Source organism: Saimiri boliviensis, chromosome 7 (assembly GCF_048565385.1).
Source record: "Saimiri boliviensis isolate mSaiBol1 chromosome 7, mSaiBol1.pri, whole genome shotgun sequence".
Taxonomy (NCBI): domain Eukaryota; kingdom Metazoa; phylum Chordata; class Mammalia; order Primates; family Cebidae; genus Saimiri; species Saimiri boliviensis.
The window spans coordinates 35705090-35726684 of NC_133455.1; the positions used below are offsets into that span (position 1 = coordinate 35705090).

Genomic DNA, 21595 nt, shown 5'->3' on the forward strand with positions numbered 1-21595 from the left:
GTGCATGGTCTAGTAGGGAGAGAGCCAAAAACCTAACGTTGAAAGAAACAAGTGTTCACATCTCCATATGAGATGACAGCATAGGAAAAAACAGAGACATCTTCAATGGAGAATGAAGCATTTGAACCGTGACTTGAAAACTCAATAAGCACTTCAAAGGCTATCAATCAGACGAGAGAATGATGGGGAGGTGAGTGGCAGTAGGAGCAGGAAATGAGGTCAGAATGGCAAAGGCACCAAATCATGACTAACCTTAAAAGCTATTCAAAAGAATTTTAATTTTATTCTATCTGTGTTGGGAAATCATTGGAGAATTTTGCGTCGGAGGATGACATTATGGTAACAGCCTCCTAACCATTTGTTTCTTCTGGCTTTACCCTCCTACAGTCCAGTCGCAGCACAGCCACCAGACTTATCTTGGTAAAATGTAACCCAGATAATGACATCTGCTCAAAACCTCCAAAGGCTTCCCATATCAGAGAAACAGAAGCCTAGGTACTTGCTATGACTTGCAGAGTTCTACATGATCTGGTTCCCGGTCACTCTCTTACCTCTTCTGGTCCTGCTGTCCCCCATTTGCCTGTTTCACTTCTTTCCAACCACCAGAAAATGCAAGGCACTGGTCCACCTCCAGGACTTTGTGCCTACTCTTCCTTCTTAGTAATACCTGTCACCCAAATCCTGCATGTTTCACTACTTAGTCCTCTAAATGTTATCACCCAATGTGTTCATCTTGCCTGCTGCATAGCTAGGGCCAATGTACCGCAGTATTGCCGTGAAGAAACAGGTTACTTAACACAAGAGCAGAGAAGCAAAAGGGCAGGAGTTTATTACTCAAATCAGCCCTCCTAATAAACTTAGAGGCCAGGGCTTTTATGAATAATTTGGTGGGCATGGGTCTAGGGAATGGGTGCTGCCCACTGGTTGGGGATGAAATCATAAGGGTATGGAAAACAGTCTTCTTGTGCTGAGCCTGCCTTTTGGTGGGGGTACAGTTATGGGTCCAAGTGGAGTCAGTCACTTAATGAATGTTATTGAAGAAACTGTGGAGAGATGCTGCAAATCCTAGTCTGAACTGAGAGGTCTGCAATGAGAAAATAAATATGTTAGAAAGTAAAAGTCTGAAAAGCATCTCAAAAGACCCATCTTAAGTTCTGTTAGGTAGATGCCATTACTTTTAATGGCAAAAACTATAATTATTTGTGCACAAACCTAGTATCATGGTGATGATATCTATATGAGCAACTGGAGAGGACATGAATCTTAGGATCTCTGGCCATATGACTCTTGAACAGTAAGGGATTATAGAAAAACAGGCTAGGGGACAATGGCTGATTATCATTTAGCTACATCTATATCTTAGCAGACTTCAGGCCCCTCTCATAATTGTAATCTTGCTGTCTTTTATCAGCCTTATAAAGGCAGTTTCAGTTGCCAAACAAGGAGGGATCAGTTTTACGGAGGGACTACTATCATCCTTGCTTTAAAGTTAAACTATAATCTAACTTCCTTCCATGGTTAGCTTGGCCTACCACCAGGAATGAACAAAGACAGCCAGACAGTGAGGCTAGAAGCGAGATGAAATCAGCCATGCTAGACTCCTCTAGCTCTCATAATCTTTGTAAAGGTGGTTTCATCAACACCCTCCAAAATGCTGCATTTGCAGCAAAACCATCCTATCTTAAAATTTCATCTCCTTCCCCCAACCCTCTTATTTTTTGTTTTTTGTTTTGTTTTGTTTTGTTTTGTTTTGTTTTGTTTTGTTTTGTTTTGTTTTGTTTGAGACGGTGTTTCACTCTTGTTACCCAGGCTGGAGTGCAATGGCGCAATCTCAGCTCACCGCAACCTCCACCTCCTGGGCTCAGGCAATTCTCCTGCTCAGCCTCCTGAGTAGCTGGGATTACAGGCACGTACCACCATGCCCAGCTAATTTTTTGTATTTCTAGTAGAGATGGGGTTTCACCATGTTGACCAGGATGGTCTCGATCTCTTGACCTCATGATCCTCCCACCTTGGCCTCCCAAAGTGCTAGGATCACAGGCTGGAGCCACTGCACCTGGCCTCCTCCCCTGTTTTATTTATTTTATGAATATATATTACTTTCTTTTCTTTTTTTCTTTTTTTCTTTTTTTGTTTTAATAGAGACAGGGTCTTCCTATGTTGCCCATGCTGCTCTTGACCTCTTGCACTCAATGGATCCTCCTACCTCAGCTTCCCAAAGTGCTGGGATTTTAGGCCACTGTGCCCGGCCTGAATTCTAATATACTATATTATTTACTTATATATTTTATTGTCTCCTCCCACTAGAAAATGAAATCCATGAGGGCAAGAATTTTTGTCTTTGTTCAATTCTATAAGGCCATGGCTGGAACAGTTTCTACACATAATAGATCTTCGATAAATATTTATTGAATAAATGAGTAAATGGATAAACTAAGGAAAGATAAAATAAAGGAGACTGCAGAGAGACCTTTCAGGAGGCTATTGTAATTGTTAGGTAGCCTTAAAACAAAAAAAGAGAATAAAATACCTAGGAATACAACTTACAAGGGATGTGAATGATCTCTTCAAGGAGAACTACAAACCACTGCTCAAGGAAATAAGAGACGACACAAACAAATGAAAAACATTTCATGCTTATGGATAGAAAGAATCAACATCACGAAAATGTCCATACTGCCCAAAGTAATCTATAGATTCAATGCTATCCCCATCAAACTACCATTGACTTTCATCACAGAATTGGAAAAAACTACTTTAAATTTCATATGGAACCAAAAAAGAGCCCACATAGCCAAGACAATCCTAAGCAAAAAGAACAAAGATGAAGATATCACGCCACCTGACTTCAAACTATACCACAAGGCAACAGTAACAAAACAGCATGGTATTGGTATCAAAACAGATATATAGACCAGTGGAACAGAACGGAGGCCTCAGAAATAACACCACACATCTACAACCATTTCACACACCTGACAAAAATAAGCAATAGGGAAAGGATTCCCTATTTAATAAATGATGCTGGGAAAACTGGCTAGCCATATGCAGGAAGCTGAATCTGGATTCCTTCCTTACACCTTATATAAAAATTAACCCAAGATGGATTAAACACTTAAACATAAGACCTAAGACCATAAAAACCCTAGAAGAAAATCTAGGCAACATCATTCAGGACAGAGGCAGGGCAAAGGCTTCATGACTAAAACACTGAAAGCAATGGCAACAAAAGCCAAAATTGATAAATGGGATCTAATAAACTAAAGCGCTTCTGCACAGCAAAAGAATATACCATCAGAGTAAACAGGCAACCTACAGAATGGGAGAAAATTTTTGTAATCTATCCATCTGACAAAGGGCTAATATCCAGAATCCACAAAGAACTTAAACACATTTACAAGGAAAAAACAACAACCCCATCAAAAAGTGGGCAAAAGATATGAACAGATACTTCTCAAAAGAAGACATTTATGCAGCCAACAGACATGAAAAAATGCTTATCATCACTGGTCATTAGAGAAATGCAAATCAAAACCACAATGAGATAGCATCTCATGCCAGTTAGGATGGCATTCATTAAAAAGTCAGGAAACAGCAGATATTGGAGAGGATGTGGAGAAATAGAAATAGGAACACTTTTACATTGTTGGTGGGAGTGTAAATTAATTCAACCATTGTGGAAGACAGTGTGGCGATTCCTCAAAGATCTATAACCAGAAATACCATTTGACCCAGCAATCCCATTACTGCATATATACTCAAAGGATTATAAATCATTCTATTATAAAGATACATGCTCATGTATGTTTATTGTAGCACTGCTCACAATAGTAAAGACTTGGAACCAACTCAAATGCCCATCAAAGGTAGCCTGGATAAAGAAAATGTGGCCTGTACAGCCTGCAGAACTGTGAGCCAATTAAACCTCTTTTCCTTATAAAATAAAAAAAAAAAGAAAAAAGGCACATATATACCATGGAATACTATACAGCCAACAAAAAGGATGAGCTCATGTTCTTTGAAGGAACATGGATAAAGCTGGAAATCAACATTCTCAAGAAACGAACACAAGAACAGAAAACCAAACACTGCATGTTTTCACGCACAGGTGGGAGTTGAACAATGAAAACTCACTAATGTAGATGACGGATTGATGGGTGCAATAAACCACCATGACACATGTATACCTGTGTAACAAATCTGCACGTTCTGCACATATATCCCACAACTTATAGTATAATAACAAAAAAATCTTTTTGAGGAGCAAATGACATGCTCCCAATATTTCTTATATATTCTGAACAATTAAAGCTTTTATTGTTAAGGTATATATTTTCTCTCTGTTTGTTTAATTTTGAGATTCACAAAATGAATTTTTTAAAAATCACAGCCCTTCTTAAAAATATCACTTCATGTAACTAATTAGGAAAAATAGAGATGAGAGAATTTTCACGTCATTTTATTTAAAAAAAAAAAAAAGTGGAAATGGGTACCAGAGATATTTAGAATGTAGAATCAATAGAAATTTAATTACAGTGAGATTAAGAAGCTAGGAAGTATTCAGGAAGGATGATTCCCACATTTCTGGCCAAGGCAGCCAGGAGCATGATAATGACATTTGCCCAGACAGGAAACACGGTAGAAAAGAAAAGAAAGAGAGAAGATGATAGATTCAGATTTTGATATGTTGAGTTTTAAGTGTCTGATGGAAATTTGGCTGGATATAAAAGTTGTCGGCTGGGCGCAGTGGCTCAAGCCTGTGATCCCAGCACTTTGGAAGGCCTAGGCGGGTGGATCATGAGGTGAAGAGATCGAGACCATCCTGGTCAACATGGTGAAACCCCGTCTCTACTAAAAATAAAAAAAATTAGCTGGGCGTGGTGGTGCGTGCCTGTAATCGCAGCTACTCAGGAGGCTGAGGCAGGAGAATTGCCTGAACCCAGGAGGTGGAGGTTGTGGTGAGCCGAGATTGCGCCATTGCACTCCAGCCTGGGTAACAAGAGTGAAACTCCGTTTCAAAAAAACAAAAAACAAAAAACAAACAAAAAAAAAACCCACAAAGTTTTCTGTTGGATATTCATGTTTTAGAAAGAGAATGGTAAGGGCTGATTTGGGTTTTTTTTTCCAGAATCTTCTCTATGCAGCTGAAGCTCCAAACAAAGCTACTCTGGCTCCCTGCAACCAGCTCTGAGTTGCAAAAAGTAGCAAAGACACTTAAAGCACCAGTAAAGGAAAAACTGTTTTTCTGTTCTCAAAACACTTCAGACCCCAAATGTGTGGGCTTTCCATACCAAGCAATTCTCCAATTTTCTCAATGCCCTACAGTTTAACTCAACTCTGACACTAATTACCTGGAGTTGATGCAGACGTCACAGATTAACGGCTCAGTCCCACAAGACTGTCCCCCACTTGAGAAATCAATTACAAGCCCCAGGTTGTCACCTGTACTTCTGACCAGTTGGCTATAAATCAGGGATTCCTATAATCTTTTCTCATGTTGATTACTTTGCTATTACTGCTCACAAATATCAGGGAAATATTTACTTAATTTTACTGATTTATTGTTAAAATAAAAAAACCCTAGACAAATTTAATTTAACAGAGTTTAACTGAGCAAAGAATGATTCATGAATCAGGCAGCCCCCAAACCAGAAAAGGTTCAGAGACTCCAGCAGCACACATGATAGAAGATTTACAGACAGAAAAGGGAAAGTGACATAAACAAAATGGAAGTGAGTTACAGAAACAGCCAGATTGGCTAGAACTCAGTGTTTGCATTATCTGAACCTGGTTTGAACAGTTGGCCACCTCTGATTTGCCAAAACTCAGTGACTGGCACAAGAGTGTAGTACAGTTAGTTTACACATCCAGTTAGGTTACAATCTACTATGTACAGAGAAAAATTTAGGCTGAACTTAAAATACGTGAGGCAGCTTTAGGCTAAAGCTATTCATGTCTCTGCTTGTTCCATCTCTCCTTGGCCTCCTCCTGAAATCTTTCTCATCTCTGACCCATCTTCACTTAGCAAATACAAACATACAAGTGTTAGTTGAATGTGATCGAATAAAATCTTCCCCTTCACACCAGACTCTTACCATCATTATGCTCTGAAAGACCTCTGAATATTTATGAAATATATTTTCATTAGATTAATGTATATCCTATTCTCTCACTAGACTTCAAGTCCCTTGAAGGCAGGAAATATGTTTTATGACAATTTTTTTTTGTTTAAATGTATTCTTCTCAGTATCTATTTAGTAAAATGTATTAAATGAGTTAAATATTGTTGTATGTTAGATATATTTTTTATGGACTTATTAAGTATATTCTAAGTACTAAACATGGTAGGTAGGGGACTATGTTTGTGTGTTTACTTTGTAACAGAAAATGTGGCAATAAGAAGACTAAGGCTCTCAGAGATTGCTATTGTATGAAATACCTAAAATAGAATTTCTCTTCCTTTATTCCTTGTCCTCTCTTCCTGCTTTTTTTTTTTTTTTTTTTTTTTTTTTGGTAGCGTTTTCCACTATCTGGCATTGCATTTATGTACAATGTTATTTATCAATTGTCTTCTTCCTTGAGAAGTGGACTTGTTAATGCTTAATAAATATTTTTGAATGAACTCATTTACATTTGAGCATGTCAAGTCAGGAGTGTCTGTCCACTAAAAATAACAAAAATGTTTACATACTGAAGTGGAATATAAATATTTCACTGTAGAATGGTGAGTAGTCAATCTTACTGATTTTGGTTTTTTTCTTAGGTAACATGAGGCTGGCCTGGGGTAGAGGTTCTTCAACTTCATTTGTAGTATCAGAGACCCTTTCTCAAAATCAAATGTTATATAAAACCATGGCAACCCTGTTGAAGGACTGTCTACCCAGAGGAAAAGGGAATTTTCTGGCTTGCACAAAGGCTCCATGTGCAGTAGCAGTGGCCCTTAAAGCACTCACTTTAACATCATAAAGGATATCGCAAAGAATACAGACAAACAGTTAAGTGAAAGGGTACGTAAGGCAATGTTACAGGGGAGGACTGCAGAGCTTCCACGCCTTCTTGAGGCATGCCACTCTCCCAGCACCTCAGTGTGTTTACCCATCTGGAAGTTTTCCAAACCCCACTGCTTAGGGTTTTGATGGAAGGTCTCTATGTAGTTGATTAAATCACTGGTCATTAATGATTTACCTCAATCCCCAGATTTTTCCCCCTCCCTGGAGGCTGGAAAATGGGACTGGAAGTTTGAACCCTCTAATCACACAGTTGGTTCCTCTGGCAACTGGTCCCCACCCTCCAAGTGTCACCTCATTAACATAAACTCAGATGTGGTTGGAAAGCACATATCATAAATAACAAAGAATGCTGCCCTCAACCCTATCCCTCAGGAAATTCCAAGGGGAGACTAAACATATATTTATTATTAGGTCACCACCAGACAAGAGGCCCAAGTGGTGAAGGGGAATGAAAGACGAGAAGGCCAAGCATGTGAGTGTGTGCAAGCATGTGCAAAAGCCGTGGCTTACCCCCATTCATTCATTCAATGAGCTGAGAAGAGGCACTGCAGAGAAGCTTTGCTCTATCTTTGGCATACAGGTAGCCAATGGAGAAGCCCAGATGATTGATACCCACTTCCTGCCCTGGGAACTTAACAGTCTGGTCATGGGACTCTTTATTTCCTTCATGTTGACATACAATAAGGTAAAGGAAACTTGGGCCTTCTGATTGAGATAAATTTCTGGACAGAGACATTTCTGAGGATATAGTTTTAATATTATGAAGAGAACTGATAAATGCTAACATCATCCTCTGAATGGATAAAGTTGATAAATGCCATCTTAAAACATGACTAGGAGACCAGAATATCCTACTAAAGCTGTCCTCACAGGATTAACAAGAATTCTGGACAGAAATATAGTTAATTAATTATCAGGCTACACTTTGTCCTGCTTTCTTGTAACCAAAAGTCATGGAGTATTAGATAGCACTTGCATCCCCATTGTTTCTGTAGACAGGATTTCTGATGTTAGAATCATAGGCTTTTTTAAAAAACTGTTTAAGATATGTTTCAGATTGAGTTTCAGCTGATGACAACGTTTGAAGAACCCCAAAAGAAAAACCCAACTGCATGAGAATTTAGTTTCTTCATCTCCCTACCTCATGACTTCACCCTATGCTCTTTGACCAATAACCATCTCCCCACTTTGGCACTCTCCAAAACCCTCGAAAACCCTAACCCCAAACTCCTCAGGGAGATAAATTTGAAGTTTCCTCTCATCTCCTCATTCAATGGCCCTTCAATTAAACCTCTTTCTCTGCTGCAGCCTGGTATCTTAGCATATTGACTTGCTACATGCATCCATAACAGACCTTTTACTGTTTTACTACCCAAAATATACCTCCTTGGCATGAGGACTATTTTGAGTTGGTTATTTAGTGAAACTGCAGACACACACACAAGAAGGCTGAAATGAAGAGTAAAAGTTACCCTGGGGTAAGAAATTTACATCTATTAAGGAAATCTCCATTTGTAAGGGTGTTTCCCTTTCTCCACCAGAAAGAGAAGGATGACTAAATCACTAGAAACTCCCATCAATGGAAAAAGCATCAGTTTAAATCTGCATAACAAACCTTACTCTTGTTTACAATGTTTTTCCTGGCCACTTCCCTATAACTAGGACATTCCCCCAAACTCTTCTTTGTTTCAAGGGATGATCATATTTAAGCCTGAAACTTAATACAACTCTTTGAGATCTAATCTTTATAGTTACTCTTGGAGAATTTATTCTTTGAGATTTTCCTGTGTATCTCCCATGTATATAGAATATACATGTTATTAAACTTCTGTTTATTTTTCTCTCGTTAATCTGTCTTTTGTAACAGAGTCTTGACTAAGAATTTATGAGGGCAGAGAGAAAATTACTTTCTTCTCTGTTACAGAGTCAATTAAAAATGGTTTGAACAAACTAAGAAATATACTCTTACCAGGAGTCACACATACAGACAGACACACACACACACACGCGCGCGCGCGCGCATGCACACACACACTCAGAGAGTCACCTGTCAATTAACAACAGGGATATGTTCTGAGAAATGCATCATTAGGTGATGTTGTCATTGTGTGAACATCAGAGTGTACTTACACAAACCTAAATTGTATAGCCTACTTGTCACACACCTCAGCTATATGGTATAGCCTATTGCTCCTAGGCTACAGACCTGTACTACAATTTACTGCACTGAATACTATAAGCAATCATAAATAATCGTATTTGTGTATCTAAACATAGAAATGGTAGAGTAAAAACACAACATGGTATAAATGGTATACCTGTACAGGGCACTTTCCATGAATGAAGCTTGCAGGATCAGAAGTTGTTTTGGGTGAGTCAATGAGTGAGTGGTGAGTGAAGATAAAGGCCTAGAACTTTACTGTATACTCCTACAGACTCTAAACATTGTACACATAGGCTACACTCTATTAAAAATATTTTTTCTTCAATAATAAATTAACTGTAGCTTACTGTAACTTTGTTATTTTATAAATGTCTTAATTTTATTAATTTTTTTACTTTTTAAAATAACACTTAAAATATAAACCCACTATATAGCTGTTCAAAACTATTTTCTTTCTTTATATCCTTATTCTATAAGCTTTTTTCTGTTTTTATTTTTATTTTTTTAACTTTTCAACTCTTTGTTAAAAACTAGTACAGAAACACACATATTAGCCTAGGTCTACACAAGGTCAGGATCATCTAGGTGTCACCAGACAATAGAATTTTTCAGCTCCATTATCTTCTTATGGAACCACCATTCTATACGCAGTCTTTAACCAAAATGTCATTATATGTTACATGACAGTACATTTACATTATAGCCATTGAATTAAGGAGTTTCATTATGAAGGCTCATGAAATAGTATACACCTTTGAACGACTCAAGGCTATCTTGACACTATAGTTTCAGTCAAAGACATAGCCACTAATTTGCACAATACAGTACTTTCCAATCAGAGAATTATTAAGTGAAGTGAATTTATATTATGTGCAATGTTTGTGTTACAAAACACTAGGGGTTTGGTCTACTGCCGGCTGCACAGAAAACCAATTACTGAGACAAGCATTGCCAAGGAAGAAGGCTTTCATTGGGTGCTTCAGCCAAGGAGATGTCAGCTCAGCCTCAAATCCATCTCCATTTCCTTGACTAACTAAAACCAGGGGTCTATACAGCAGCCAGGAAAAGTAACAACGCATAAGAAACAGGAACTTGGGAGGGGCAAGGAAGCAATCATGGTGAATGAGAGGTCCAGCATCTGGTGCAGTGATCTAGTTTCAGTTCTTTGATACTTTATGTGAGAGGCCTAAAGATCATTTCCTCAGGAAGGAACTCAGATAAAACAAAAACAGGTTTCAAGCTTTTTAAGACCTTAAGGGTCAATTTCTATGTTTATCCAAAAACAACTGTCTATGGGACTATTGAGCCCATCTGATTTGAATAAACGCCAAACACTTTTCTTTGCATTCTTACGAAGTGGTGAAGAGATTCCATCTTCTATGACTTTCCATTGTGTTGTATATTATCTCTGTGTTACACTCTCTCATGTTCAGGCTTGATTTTGCCCTAAAAGTTTTTATGTGTCTTTACTTCATTTGTACATGCAACTTGAAAGCAAGATACACTGCAGTCCTAGAAGGTTGTTTTTCCTAGAAACTGACCACCTGACTTCTACCATCTTCAAAAGACCCTCTCCCTTTCCCTACCCATCCTTCTTCTCTTGCTTCATTACATTACATATTTTATATATAAATGGTATTTATTTCAACTTGTTTTTTAGTTATAGGAACTTGTCTATATATATTGCCCAACTGATAATATTTTTATACCTGTGAATGTTCTTTGGACATTTTGGGTTGGGTGGAACGTATCACAATTTTTTTTTCCAGTGAATATTAATGGGAAATGGTTCTTACTCAGTAGCTGTTCACTTAGCAACAGAGTTTTCAGAAACAAATTTTTAAATGAGAGATAGGGGGTTTTGGTTTATCCTTTTAGTGTTTCTTTTTTGCAAATATAAGCAAATAACTACTTCAATTAAACAAAATTATATCAACAACCTCGTCTTTTTTTTCTCTTTTGGTTTTTCAGTTTTCTTAAGCTGAACATTACCTCTTGCTTCCTCCTCATAGTGCTCCTTTTGTAGGTACTGTCAGATTTCACTTGAAAACTCCTGCTCATCTGCCCCAGAGGTTTTACCTCTCTAAATCGTTTTTCCTTTGCTGGGGGGATCGAAGCAGCAGGGCAGCAATAACAGGGCTAAACATGCTCCTCTGGATTGTCAGTAGATTCAATTTTCTCTGTCCAGCCCCCAGCTAAGCTGAGTGACAGAAAAGCCATGCCAAGACAGGAGCCCAGACTCTCAAATGCTTGAGCATTTAATGACTGACAGCGGGAGTCCAGCTGTGTGAAGGGAAGCAGCACACAGAGGAAGCAGGGGTGTGGAGAGAGAGGGAGAAGGTTCTGCAATGCAGCAGGAAAGTGGTGAGGAGAAGCATTTGGAAGAGGATACACATGGATACACACAGAGACGTGCACACACACACACACAGAGCACACGCAAGAAATTAATGCGTGGTGCTCACAATTATTTGCTAGGGCAGAATCTTAGTGTCAGGTTTGCACCAAGGCCCATGAGACAATGTGAAACTAAATCCTAATCTGCCTTATTTCTGGGGTATAGTTTTAATGATATTTTCCCTTTCATTGGATCCCTAAACCAAGTCACTCTAGTAATAAACCCATTAAAAAAAGGAGGGGGTGCACTTATTCAAACCTCAAAATGGAGCATAATAGCTCAAATGTAGTATTAGTTTTACAAACAAGCTTTGTTTTATGTGAAATATAGTTATTCAAATAGGTCTCAGAGAAGAGCTATGACATTCTTTCAAACTTGATTGGTGGTAAAGTGAAGGTTAAACAGGTTTTCTTTAGGATTCAGAGATGACAGTGGAACAGAATAACAAAACACAGACCAGTGTTACTAAAGGACATGTTCTCCCACAGCTCATCCTACCAAGAAATTAAAGGCATAGCAACAAATTCTGCAATAGAGACATAAAAATCCAGAAATCTGCATTATCATTGATGTAATTAATGCTACTTATACCCGATTAAAATGTAATAGAAGGGCTTGTCAATAATATAAATATTTCTCAATTCTTAAAGACAGCTAATGAGAATTTCTGTTTGTTCCAACTTTGTATTATAAAAAATTTTGAACATACAAGTAATTGAAAGAATTAGGGTAATTAATACCATTTACCCACTACCTATATTCTACAATTCTTAATATTCTTCCACACTTGCTTTACCTGTGAATAAATATGTAGATGTACAGATGATTTCAAGTTAAAATGGTTCAGCTTACACAATTTTTTGACTTTATGATGGTGCAAAAGTGATATGGATTCAACAACCTCCTCAACTGACAATGGTATTGAGTCTAGACAAACCCAACCTAAATTGAAAATATCCTAAATTGAAAATTAACTTTTAACTTAGGATATTTTCAAGTACTGATGGAATTATCTGAACGTAACCCCACTGTTAAGTCGGTGAGCACCTATATGTAGTCTCTTTTTTGCTAAGCCATTATAAATTCAGTTGCAGATAACGTAACACTTTAACCCTAGATACTTCAGCAAGCATCTCTAAAAAAAAAAAAAAAAAAAGAAAGAAAGAAAAGAAAAAGGAGTACTCCCATAATTCTTCTCAATTATACAATCATTCCTTTAAAAATACACAATAATTTTATTATAATATGTATCATCCAGTGCGTATTTGATCTCCCTTGGGAACAAAAAGGTCTTTTAAAACTGTTTATTCTTTCTTCTTTTTTAACAAGGATATAATCAAAGTTCTCATATTGCATCTGTTCTGTCCTTTTAGTCTGTTTATTTTAAAATAGTTCACTCACCTTTATGTTTTTCTCATGACATTGACCTTTCAAAAGATCTAATCATCTTTTTGGTACAATGTTTCTCATTCTAGATTTGACTTACTGTTTTCTTATAGTTTTAACTAATTTCTCCAGATCCTTTATTTACTGTAAACTGGAAGTTAGAGCTAAAGGCTTGACTAAGTTAAGGTTAAATATTTGAGTCAAGAATACTTACAAGGGATGTTGGATGTTCATACCGAATAGCCATGAAAACACCTAAGGTTAGGCTGTCCCAATAGTCAGGGTATGTGTTTATTACCCTTGCCACAGCTCCTAATTATACAAGTATGTCCTCCCTTTGCAGTTAGCAATTAACCTGTGTCTTGATCCTTTGGAAATATTTGAATATCACGTACACCAAAAACTTTTCACTCAATGGGTTTCATAACCACTTATGATGCTTGTTTAAATCAAGAATTTCACTGGAGGCTGAAAAATGGTGATTTTCTAATGCCATAATTTTTCTACATTTATTTGTCCATGTGTGATGTAGGGATAGTGTTCAGTTTTGGTTGTTGTTGATGTTTTAATTTTAAAAAAATAGGTTCTTCTCAACAGTAAGTGATGAACTATAGTTCTAAAAACATAAATTCTTGATTTTATCACATTTTACTTTTTATTTTTAAATTTTTATTTATAGATTCAGGAGGTATACATACAGGTTTGCTACAGGTGCATATTGCATGATGCTGAGGTTGGACTTGTAATGACCTCATTGCCTAAATAGTCAACATAGTACCCAGTAGGTAGTTTTTCAACCCCTGGACCCCTTCCTCTACTACTTTAAAAATCCCCACTGTCTATTGCTTCCTATCTTTGTGTCTACATATACCAGTGTTTAGCTCCCACTTATAAATGAGAACCCATGGTACTTGGTTTACTGTTTCTGCATTAAGTCACATAGGATAATGGCCTCCAGCTGCATTGTGTCGCTGCAAAGGATATATTTCATTCTGTTTTAGAGCTTTGCAGTATTCCATGGTAACATGTACATTTTATTTATTGAATCTACATTGATGGGTGTCCATGTTGATTCTGTGTCATTGCTATTGTGAATAGTGCTGTGATAAACATAAAAGTGTGGGTGTCTTTTTGGTAGAAGGATTTATTTTCCTTTGGGTATTTACCAAGTAATAGGATTGCTGGGTCCAACCTGCTTTTCATAGGGGCTGAACTAATTTGCATTCCCACCAGCAGTGTATAAGCATTCCCTTTCCTCTGCAACCTCACTCATATCTGCTATTTTTTGACTTTTTAATAATAGCCATTCTGACTGGTGTGAGATGGCATCTAATGGTGGTTTCGATATGCATCTCTCTAGTGATTAGAATGTTGAACAGTTTTCCATATGTGTGTGTTGGCTACATGGATGTCTTCTTTTGAGACATGTCTGTTCATACCCTTTCCCTGATTTTTAATGGGGTTGTTTTATTCTGGTTTATTTATTTAAATTCCTTACAGCTTTTGAATATGAATCTTTTGTCAGATGCAGAGTTTGCAAATATTTTCTCTCATTCTGTAGGTTGTTGGCTTACTCTGTTGATAGTTTCTTTTGATGCATAGAAGCTTCCTAGTTCAATCAGGTCCCAATTGTCAATTTTTTGTTTTGGTTACACTTGCTTTTGAGGACTTGGTTATAAATTCTTTGCCTGGGCCAATGTAGAGAAGAGTATTTCCTAAGTTTTGTCCTAGAAAGTTTATAGTTTGAAATCTTACATTTAAGTCTTTTATCCATCTTGAGTTAATTTTTGTATATGGTCAGAGATAGGGGTCCATCTTCATTCTTCTTCATATGGGTTAGCCAGTTTTCCCAGCATCGTTTATTGAAGAGTGTGTCTTTCCCCCATTGTTTATTTTTGTTGACTTTATTGAAGATCAGTTGATTGCAGGTGTGTGGTTTCATTTCAGTAGTCGCTAGTCTGTTCCATTGGTTTATCTATTTTTGAAATGGTACCATGCTGTTTTGGTTACTGTAGACTTGTAATATAGTTGGAATTCAGGTATTATGATGCCTTTGGCTTCGTTCTTTTTACTTAAGATTGCTTTGGTTATTTTTTCAGTTCCATATGAATTTTAAAATGGTTTTTTGCTAATTCTGTGAAAAATGATATTGATCATTTGATAGGAATAGCATTGAGTATGTAGATTGCCATAGGCAGTATGGGCATTTTAATGATACTGATTCTTCCAATCCATGCGCATGGAGTGCTTTTCCATTTGTTTGCATTGTCTATGATTTCTTTCAGCAGTGGTTTGTATTTCTTCTTATAGAGCTATTTCACCTCCCTGGTTAGATGTATTCCTAGCTACCTTTAGGATTTTTTTGTTTAAGTCGACCTTAGACAGTCTGATGACTATTGCGTTGGAAATGATCATCTTGTATAGCACCTTGTAGGAATTCTCTGGATTTCTTTTATCTGCATGTTGACCTCTCTAGCAAGATCAAGAAAGTTTTTCTAAATTATATCCTCAAATATGTTTTCCAATTTGCTTACTTTCTCTTCTCTCTCAGGAATAACAACCCTGTGATGGGAGACAGCCTAATTCTAGCACCAACTGCTGAGGTACTCTCCACACTCACTACTCCATTCTGGATGTGGGAACCCTTTCCTTTATTCCAGAGCAAGCACTTCAATCTCTAACATGAGGCTAAAATGCCTGCTGCGACAGCCTGCCAGGTCACTAAACAATGTCAGACTTTGCATAAGCCCGTATTTAAAATGATGTTCTCCTCTCAGCGATGGGAGAAAAGTACCTGCAGCTTTTCCCAGTGTCTTACTTTCTCTCCTTCTTTCAGTCTCTCCCAAGTTAGCTACAGGGCTTGAAACAGAGTGCTTGTCCTTTTTCTGGGATACATGAATCCCTCAGACAAAGATGAGTCCCATAAGGAGACTGCCTCTCTCACGTATTGGGGCTTTACTCACATTTATCAGCTGAATGCTATCACTGGGGCTGCTTGATCACCTTCTCCTCTCAGGGCTCTGGGTTGTCCTTTGCTATTCCAGTGAATTGCCAGAGAAATAGCAGAAGTTATTGAGATGCTTGGGCTCAGACACCAATACCTAAGTGTGGTGTTTGGGCATATTGAGTACTTTGAATCAAAGGACATTAAAAAGGCCTCAGAAGGAAACTGCCTTCCTTTTTCCCGCTCCCCTTTCTCCACCAAGGCAGGTCATAGAAACTAGAGTTTCTTTCCCCCAATGTGGGCCATAGAAGCTAGAACCCCTCTCCCCAGAAACTAGATATAAATCATATAGATAATACTTTAACCTTTCCCTACCGTTATGTATAGAAGCATATGACCGTTCTGTAAAGGGCATATGACCTTCATTTCAGAAGGGGCCCTGCCTTTTGCATGGGAAGAAGGGATGCCACAGAGACACCAAGAAGTATCTGAACAGGAAGACCTTGCTTGGTATCATGTTCTGGTCTACTATCATTAGGTCATACTCTTTTTGTCCAATCACATTTCTCTACAGCTGTCATTCCACATTGAAACTAAGCATAAAAATGGACAGTTTTCCTGGGTATTTGGGTCTTCATTTCTGAAGGCTTTTGCGCCATGTAAAACTGTGTTCAAATAAAGTGGTTATGCTTTTCTCTTGTTAATCTGTGTTTCTTTTATAGGCATGTCAGTTGTAACCCTTACGGTAGGTGAAAAAAGATATCACACCTTTCCACCCCTTTAGATATCTTCTTTTATTTATTCATTCTGCTCTACCACGTCTGCTGGCACTCTCTCCCAGACACCTGCATTCCCTTTCCCCAACATACAAACTGTTCAACTCCAAGAGTTATCTGGACTAAATTGCAGGACACTCAGTATGCTCAAGCTACCAAATTGGTCCATGAATCATCTTTGTATGTGCAGGTTGTTCCTAGTTGATGGCAGCTGTGCACTGCTAATGGCCTCCCAAGCATCAGAGCTGCTTTAGTGTAGCAATTATTTGCATTAATCAAAGGCTTCAAGCAAATCTCCCACTTTTGGCTGAATAGTAAAAGTATATATTCATGCTGTGCCCGAATGAGGGATTTCACAGAAAAAGGGATATTTTGGGCACATGTTGCTATGATGGAATTCAGTTTCTAACCAATTTCTCCTTCATAGAAGGTCAATTTTGCTGAAGGTTATTATCTGTATACAAGCTTACTTAACAAATGAGAATGTGGTGGTTTAAGTGCACAGAACACTCGCTAATTAATCAGTATTCGAATGGGCTGAATATGACTATTATATCCATTCCAACTCTAGAGGGCTCTCTAAGTATGGAAATGAGAGCTAATCAGCATAGACACACACCTGTTTGAATAGTTCCAGGTGGGATTTAAATGAATCACGCTCAGCCTTGCATCTGGAGGTGATACTGCGGACAGTGGCATGAAACCCAGAGAAGTGAAGCTACTTTCATCCTGACAGTGTGGATGGTATTGTGTCCATTTTCCAGAGGCTCCAGGGCTCCCAAATAGGGCTTCTGAGAGAACATTGCCAGTGAGGCTACGTGAGTCCTCTCTGTCATCCTCAGTGGAGACAAGACATTAAAATATACCTCAGCACACCAGAACAGACTTGGAAATCTGAAAGACACTACAAAAGAGGCCTTTGAAAACTTAAGAAGACTCCCGTCAAGCCTGCTCAATTTCTCTGAGGTCAAACTAAATTTAAATTCTTTTTAACTATCCAACCAGAGAGAAAAGAAAAGAGAGACTGAAAATTTCTCAATCAGTAAATGGTGACTTGTTTTTTATGTGCTGTAGGAATATTAGAATAATGAGAAGGAAATTCTGCAGCAATAAAATGTTAAGAAGCCCACCACACTGAGGCAATATTCATTGAGGAACACAATGCGTAAGCTGTAGGAAAGGAAGACTCAGCCAAGCCTGGAGAAATTCCGGTCCTCCAGAGGCCTCGGCCTATGTGCCCTGAGTTTTCTAGCCTATCGGTAGTCAACTTGGGTTATTGCTTTAAATTTCACCCCATTTTTTTTCTAAAATAATAAGAACTTACATTTTAATGAAAGGATCATTATCATATTCAAGCATATTCTTTCCCACAGGACTTTATTCTTTGCATATTTATGATTCTGCTAGGCTAAAGCCGAAATAAATTTACAAATGAACAAAGGAAAGGAAGATGTTGACTTCTAAGAAGACTGTCATAAAATGCCATTTGTAATTTTTGTTTGTTGCTTGTCCTGTCCAGATCCACTCAACTTTTGTCTGGTAAATATACCCCAGTCTTCCTCTGGTTAACCACCTTCTCCCTCACTCTCAATGCCTTTGTTAGAATTGATCATGTTCTTGATTCCAAGGGAGGGCATGTGATTCAGGCCCAACCAAAGAAAGCATCACATGTCCCTGAGCCATGATGGTAAGTTTGCAAATGAACATGTGACCCAACTGGGCCAATAAGTGCTAATTCAAACTGCTCAGGAAAAGAGGGATTCCTTTTTGCCTTGAATTTGAATGTGGAAAGATTTTGTCCTGGGGTTGTATGCAGCCATCAGTGAAGACACAATGAAGAAAATCTGACTCCAAAAATTAAGAGAGAACCAGCTCTGCATTAAGCCCTAGCGTTTGCAGTTAAATGAGCCTCTGAGTTCTATTTTTTCATTTATGCCCATTTGAATGTGCTTTTTGTGCATCCTTACCTGAGTAGACTGACCCAAAGAGATTCTAACTGTATTGTATGTTTCATCCTCCAAGAAGGAAATACCATGTCTTAGTCTGTATTAAGGCTGCTATAACAAAATACCATTGGGTAGTCTTTAAACAACAAAAGTTATTTCTTACAGTTCTAGAGGCTGGGAAGTCCAAGTTCAAGACACTGGCAGAAAGTGTCTGGCGAGGGCCCATTTTCTCATAAACAGCAACTTCTAGCTGTGCTCTTACATGGTGAAAGGGTTAAGGGGTCTTTCAGTTCTTTTTTATAAGGGCGCTAATCCCATTTATGAGGACTCTGCCCCTCTGCCCTCATAACCTAATCACCTCTTGATACCATCACATTAAGGGTTAGGATTTTACCATATGAGTATTGGGGTAACACACTCATTCAATCTGTAACATACCATAATTCTTCCCATGCTTAACTTACTACTGAAAAGTAGTAGAGAAAGGTTCTGATCAGGAATGGGAAGGCCTGCTTTTGATTGCTCAAGTGCCGTTAACTATCTGTGAGAAAGTGGTCAAGTCACCGGGTCAGTATGGGTGCCTGAGGATTCCCGCCTATGAAATAAGGGGTCTGAATTGGAGGATTTCTAAGGGTCTTCCAGCTCTACAATTCCAATCTAATACTTGCCCAACAACCTTGACTGGGAGAATATTTGAGAAATGATCAGAAAGAAAATTATTGCCTGCTCAGTAATTACTCAAACGGCCAGATTTTTTTGTGTGTTCTTTAATCCTCTCTGTCACAGATCTAAGCTGATGCCAAATAACATGGTTTAAAAATAAATTAAAGAAACAAACACCTTAATGTATGTACTTCACCTGTTAGGGAGGGCTTGTATGTGATTCAGATTTAGCTGTTTTCCAGTGTTCAAACCAGGCCAGCTGTGCAAAGCTGCACGGTCTTTGATAAATGAGAAGGAAAGCCTCATTAAAGAGACCCTCCACACTTTTTTCTTTTTTCTTTTCTTCTTCTCCTTCTTTTTTTTCTCTTTTGTCAAGAATCTCTGCAAGCTGCAGTTAATGATTAGAACAGTCTGCAGGCTGCAGTTAACGATCCACGTGGTGTTTGTGTCTCTGCTGAACTCGTGTATTTGCATTTAAAAGAGATTTTGGGGTAGATGTAAACACTTTGATGGGATTTATGGCAGAGACAAAGGTCGGTTAACATTTTGATCCAGTGGGTAGAAAACTGCAAAGCCATCATTAAATTGGTAACCAATGGCATTGAAGTTACCTTTTGAAACCACTGATAGGATGTTTGGAGCATGAGGGATCAAAACAGAATGTACAACTGAAAAGGGGGGTGAGAATACTGGTTTTGTTTTGGAATTTAAACACTTTTATTTTGTAATCATAAAATGAGGACAAAAAGTACAAAATACTTTATGGATCCATCAATCAGTATACACCTGAAGGTAAAAAACTGAAATAGTAAGATTGGGTGCAGTGGCTCACGCCTGTAATCCCAGCAGTTTGGGAGGCTTAGATAGGAGGATTGCTTGAGTCCAGGAGTGCAAGACCAGCCTGGGCAACATAATGAGACCCCTGTTTCTACAAAAAGTATAAAAATTATCTGGTAGGGTGACACACTCTTGTAGTCCAGCTACTTGGGAGTCTAAGGTGAAAGGATCGCTTAAACTCAGGAGATTGAAGCTGCAGTTAGCTGTGATCATGTTACTGCACTCCAGCCTGGGTTACAGAGTGAGATCCTGTCTTAGAAAAAAAAATTGAAAGAGTATTGGCTATTACATGGACAATTTGGAATAGAAATTCAAGAACACTGTGCCTATGAGACTCTGCCTTCAGGAAAACCATCTGAGAACAGAGGAGAATAAGCTTGGAACTATCCTAGCAGCTGAGATACCACATGGTAAAAATCTCTTCCTTCTAAATGATTCATACGCTTACAGAACTCATGGCCATTTCCTTAGGAAATACTGACCTGTGAACTTTCTGGAGAAGAGACAGGGCAAAGTCGGGGCCTGTGGGGAAATAGGTTTGCATGCAGATTCCTGAATGCGAGGCCCAGATTCAGTTGAGTTGACCTTCCAAATCCACAGGTTCCACATCTACAGATTCAACCAACCACAGATTAAAAATTCAGTATCTGGTAGATGCAGAACCTGTGGACACCAGAGGAACTGACTTAATGTATCTGTAGGTTCCACAGGGCTGACTTCAGAACTTAAGCATCTGTAGAATCTGATATCTGCAGTGGGTCCTGGAACAAATACCCTGTGCATACCAAGGGACAGCTGTACTTTTTGACCAAGATCCTTGAGTTTTAAAAGTATCTCGAGCTTCAATTTTGTCATTTATGCAGATGAATAGAATAGCACTTATCTCGGTTTTTGCAAAGATTTAATACTTTCTCCATGAACATTTCCCTATTCCACGAAGCTGGAGTCAATGCCTCCCCTTTATGCCTCCTCGAACTGTATGTATATTCCTTTCACAGCCCATACCAAAAGCCATTAATGTCATCTATGGTTTTCTGTCTGCTGGGACACTGAAGGTTCATTAGAGACATGTTTCCATGCAGGATTGCTATTGATTAAGTCTCTACTATGTGACAGGAAGCCTCTGGGGTACTCAGAATTCATCAGTGAATAAGAAAGAGAAAGTACCTGCCCTCAGGGAACTTACAGTCTGGTGGTAGCTGGTAAGGTTCAGGTAGAAAACAGACAATTACTACACAATGAGAATTTTGTGAGATATAGAACAAGAAATAAAAGGCATCCTAGAGCCTCAATTATTTGTTGATGGAATGACTAAATGAATATGTCACATTTATTCCCTCCCTTTTAGAGGTAATAAAAATGCTTTAATTTTACGTATGTGGAAATAGAAGATTAGGGAAGTGAAGTGACTTGTCAAAATCCCATATTTGGCTGATGATGACTTGTATGATATTTTGTATAACTTTGTTCA

At 38.2% G+C, this 21595-nt stretch overlaps 1 long non-coding RNA gene across 6 annotated transcripts in view; it reads right to left on the reverse strand.

Moving 5' to 3' along the window:
• The window catches only part of LOC104651657 (uncharacterized), a 386100-nt gene extending 372864 nt beyond the window's left edge, over positions 1-13236 (reverse strand). For all 6 annotated transcript variants that reach the window (XR_012518359.1, XR_012518362.1, XR_012518361.1 and 3 more), the window contains exon 1: positions 13173-13236. This is a non-coding gene — a long non-coding RNA (uncharacterized LOC104651657). The remainder of the gene's footprint in view (positions 1-13172) is intronic.
• Between the last annotated feature and the right edge of the window lie 8359 nt (positions 13237-21595).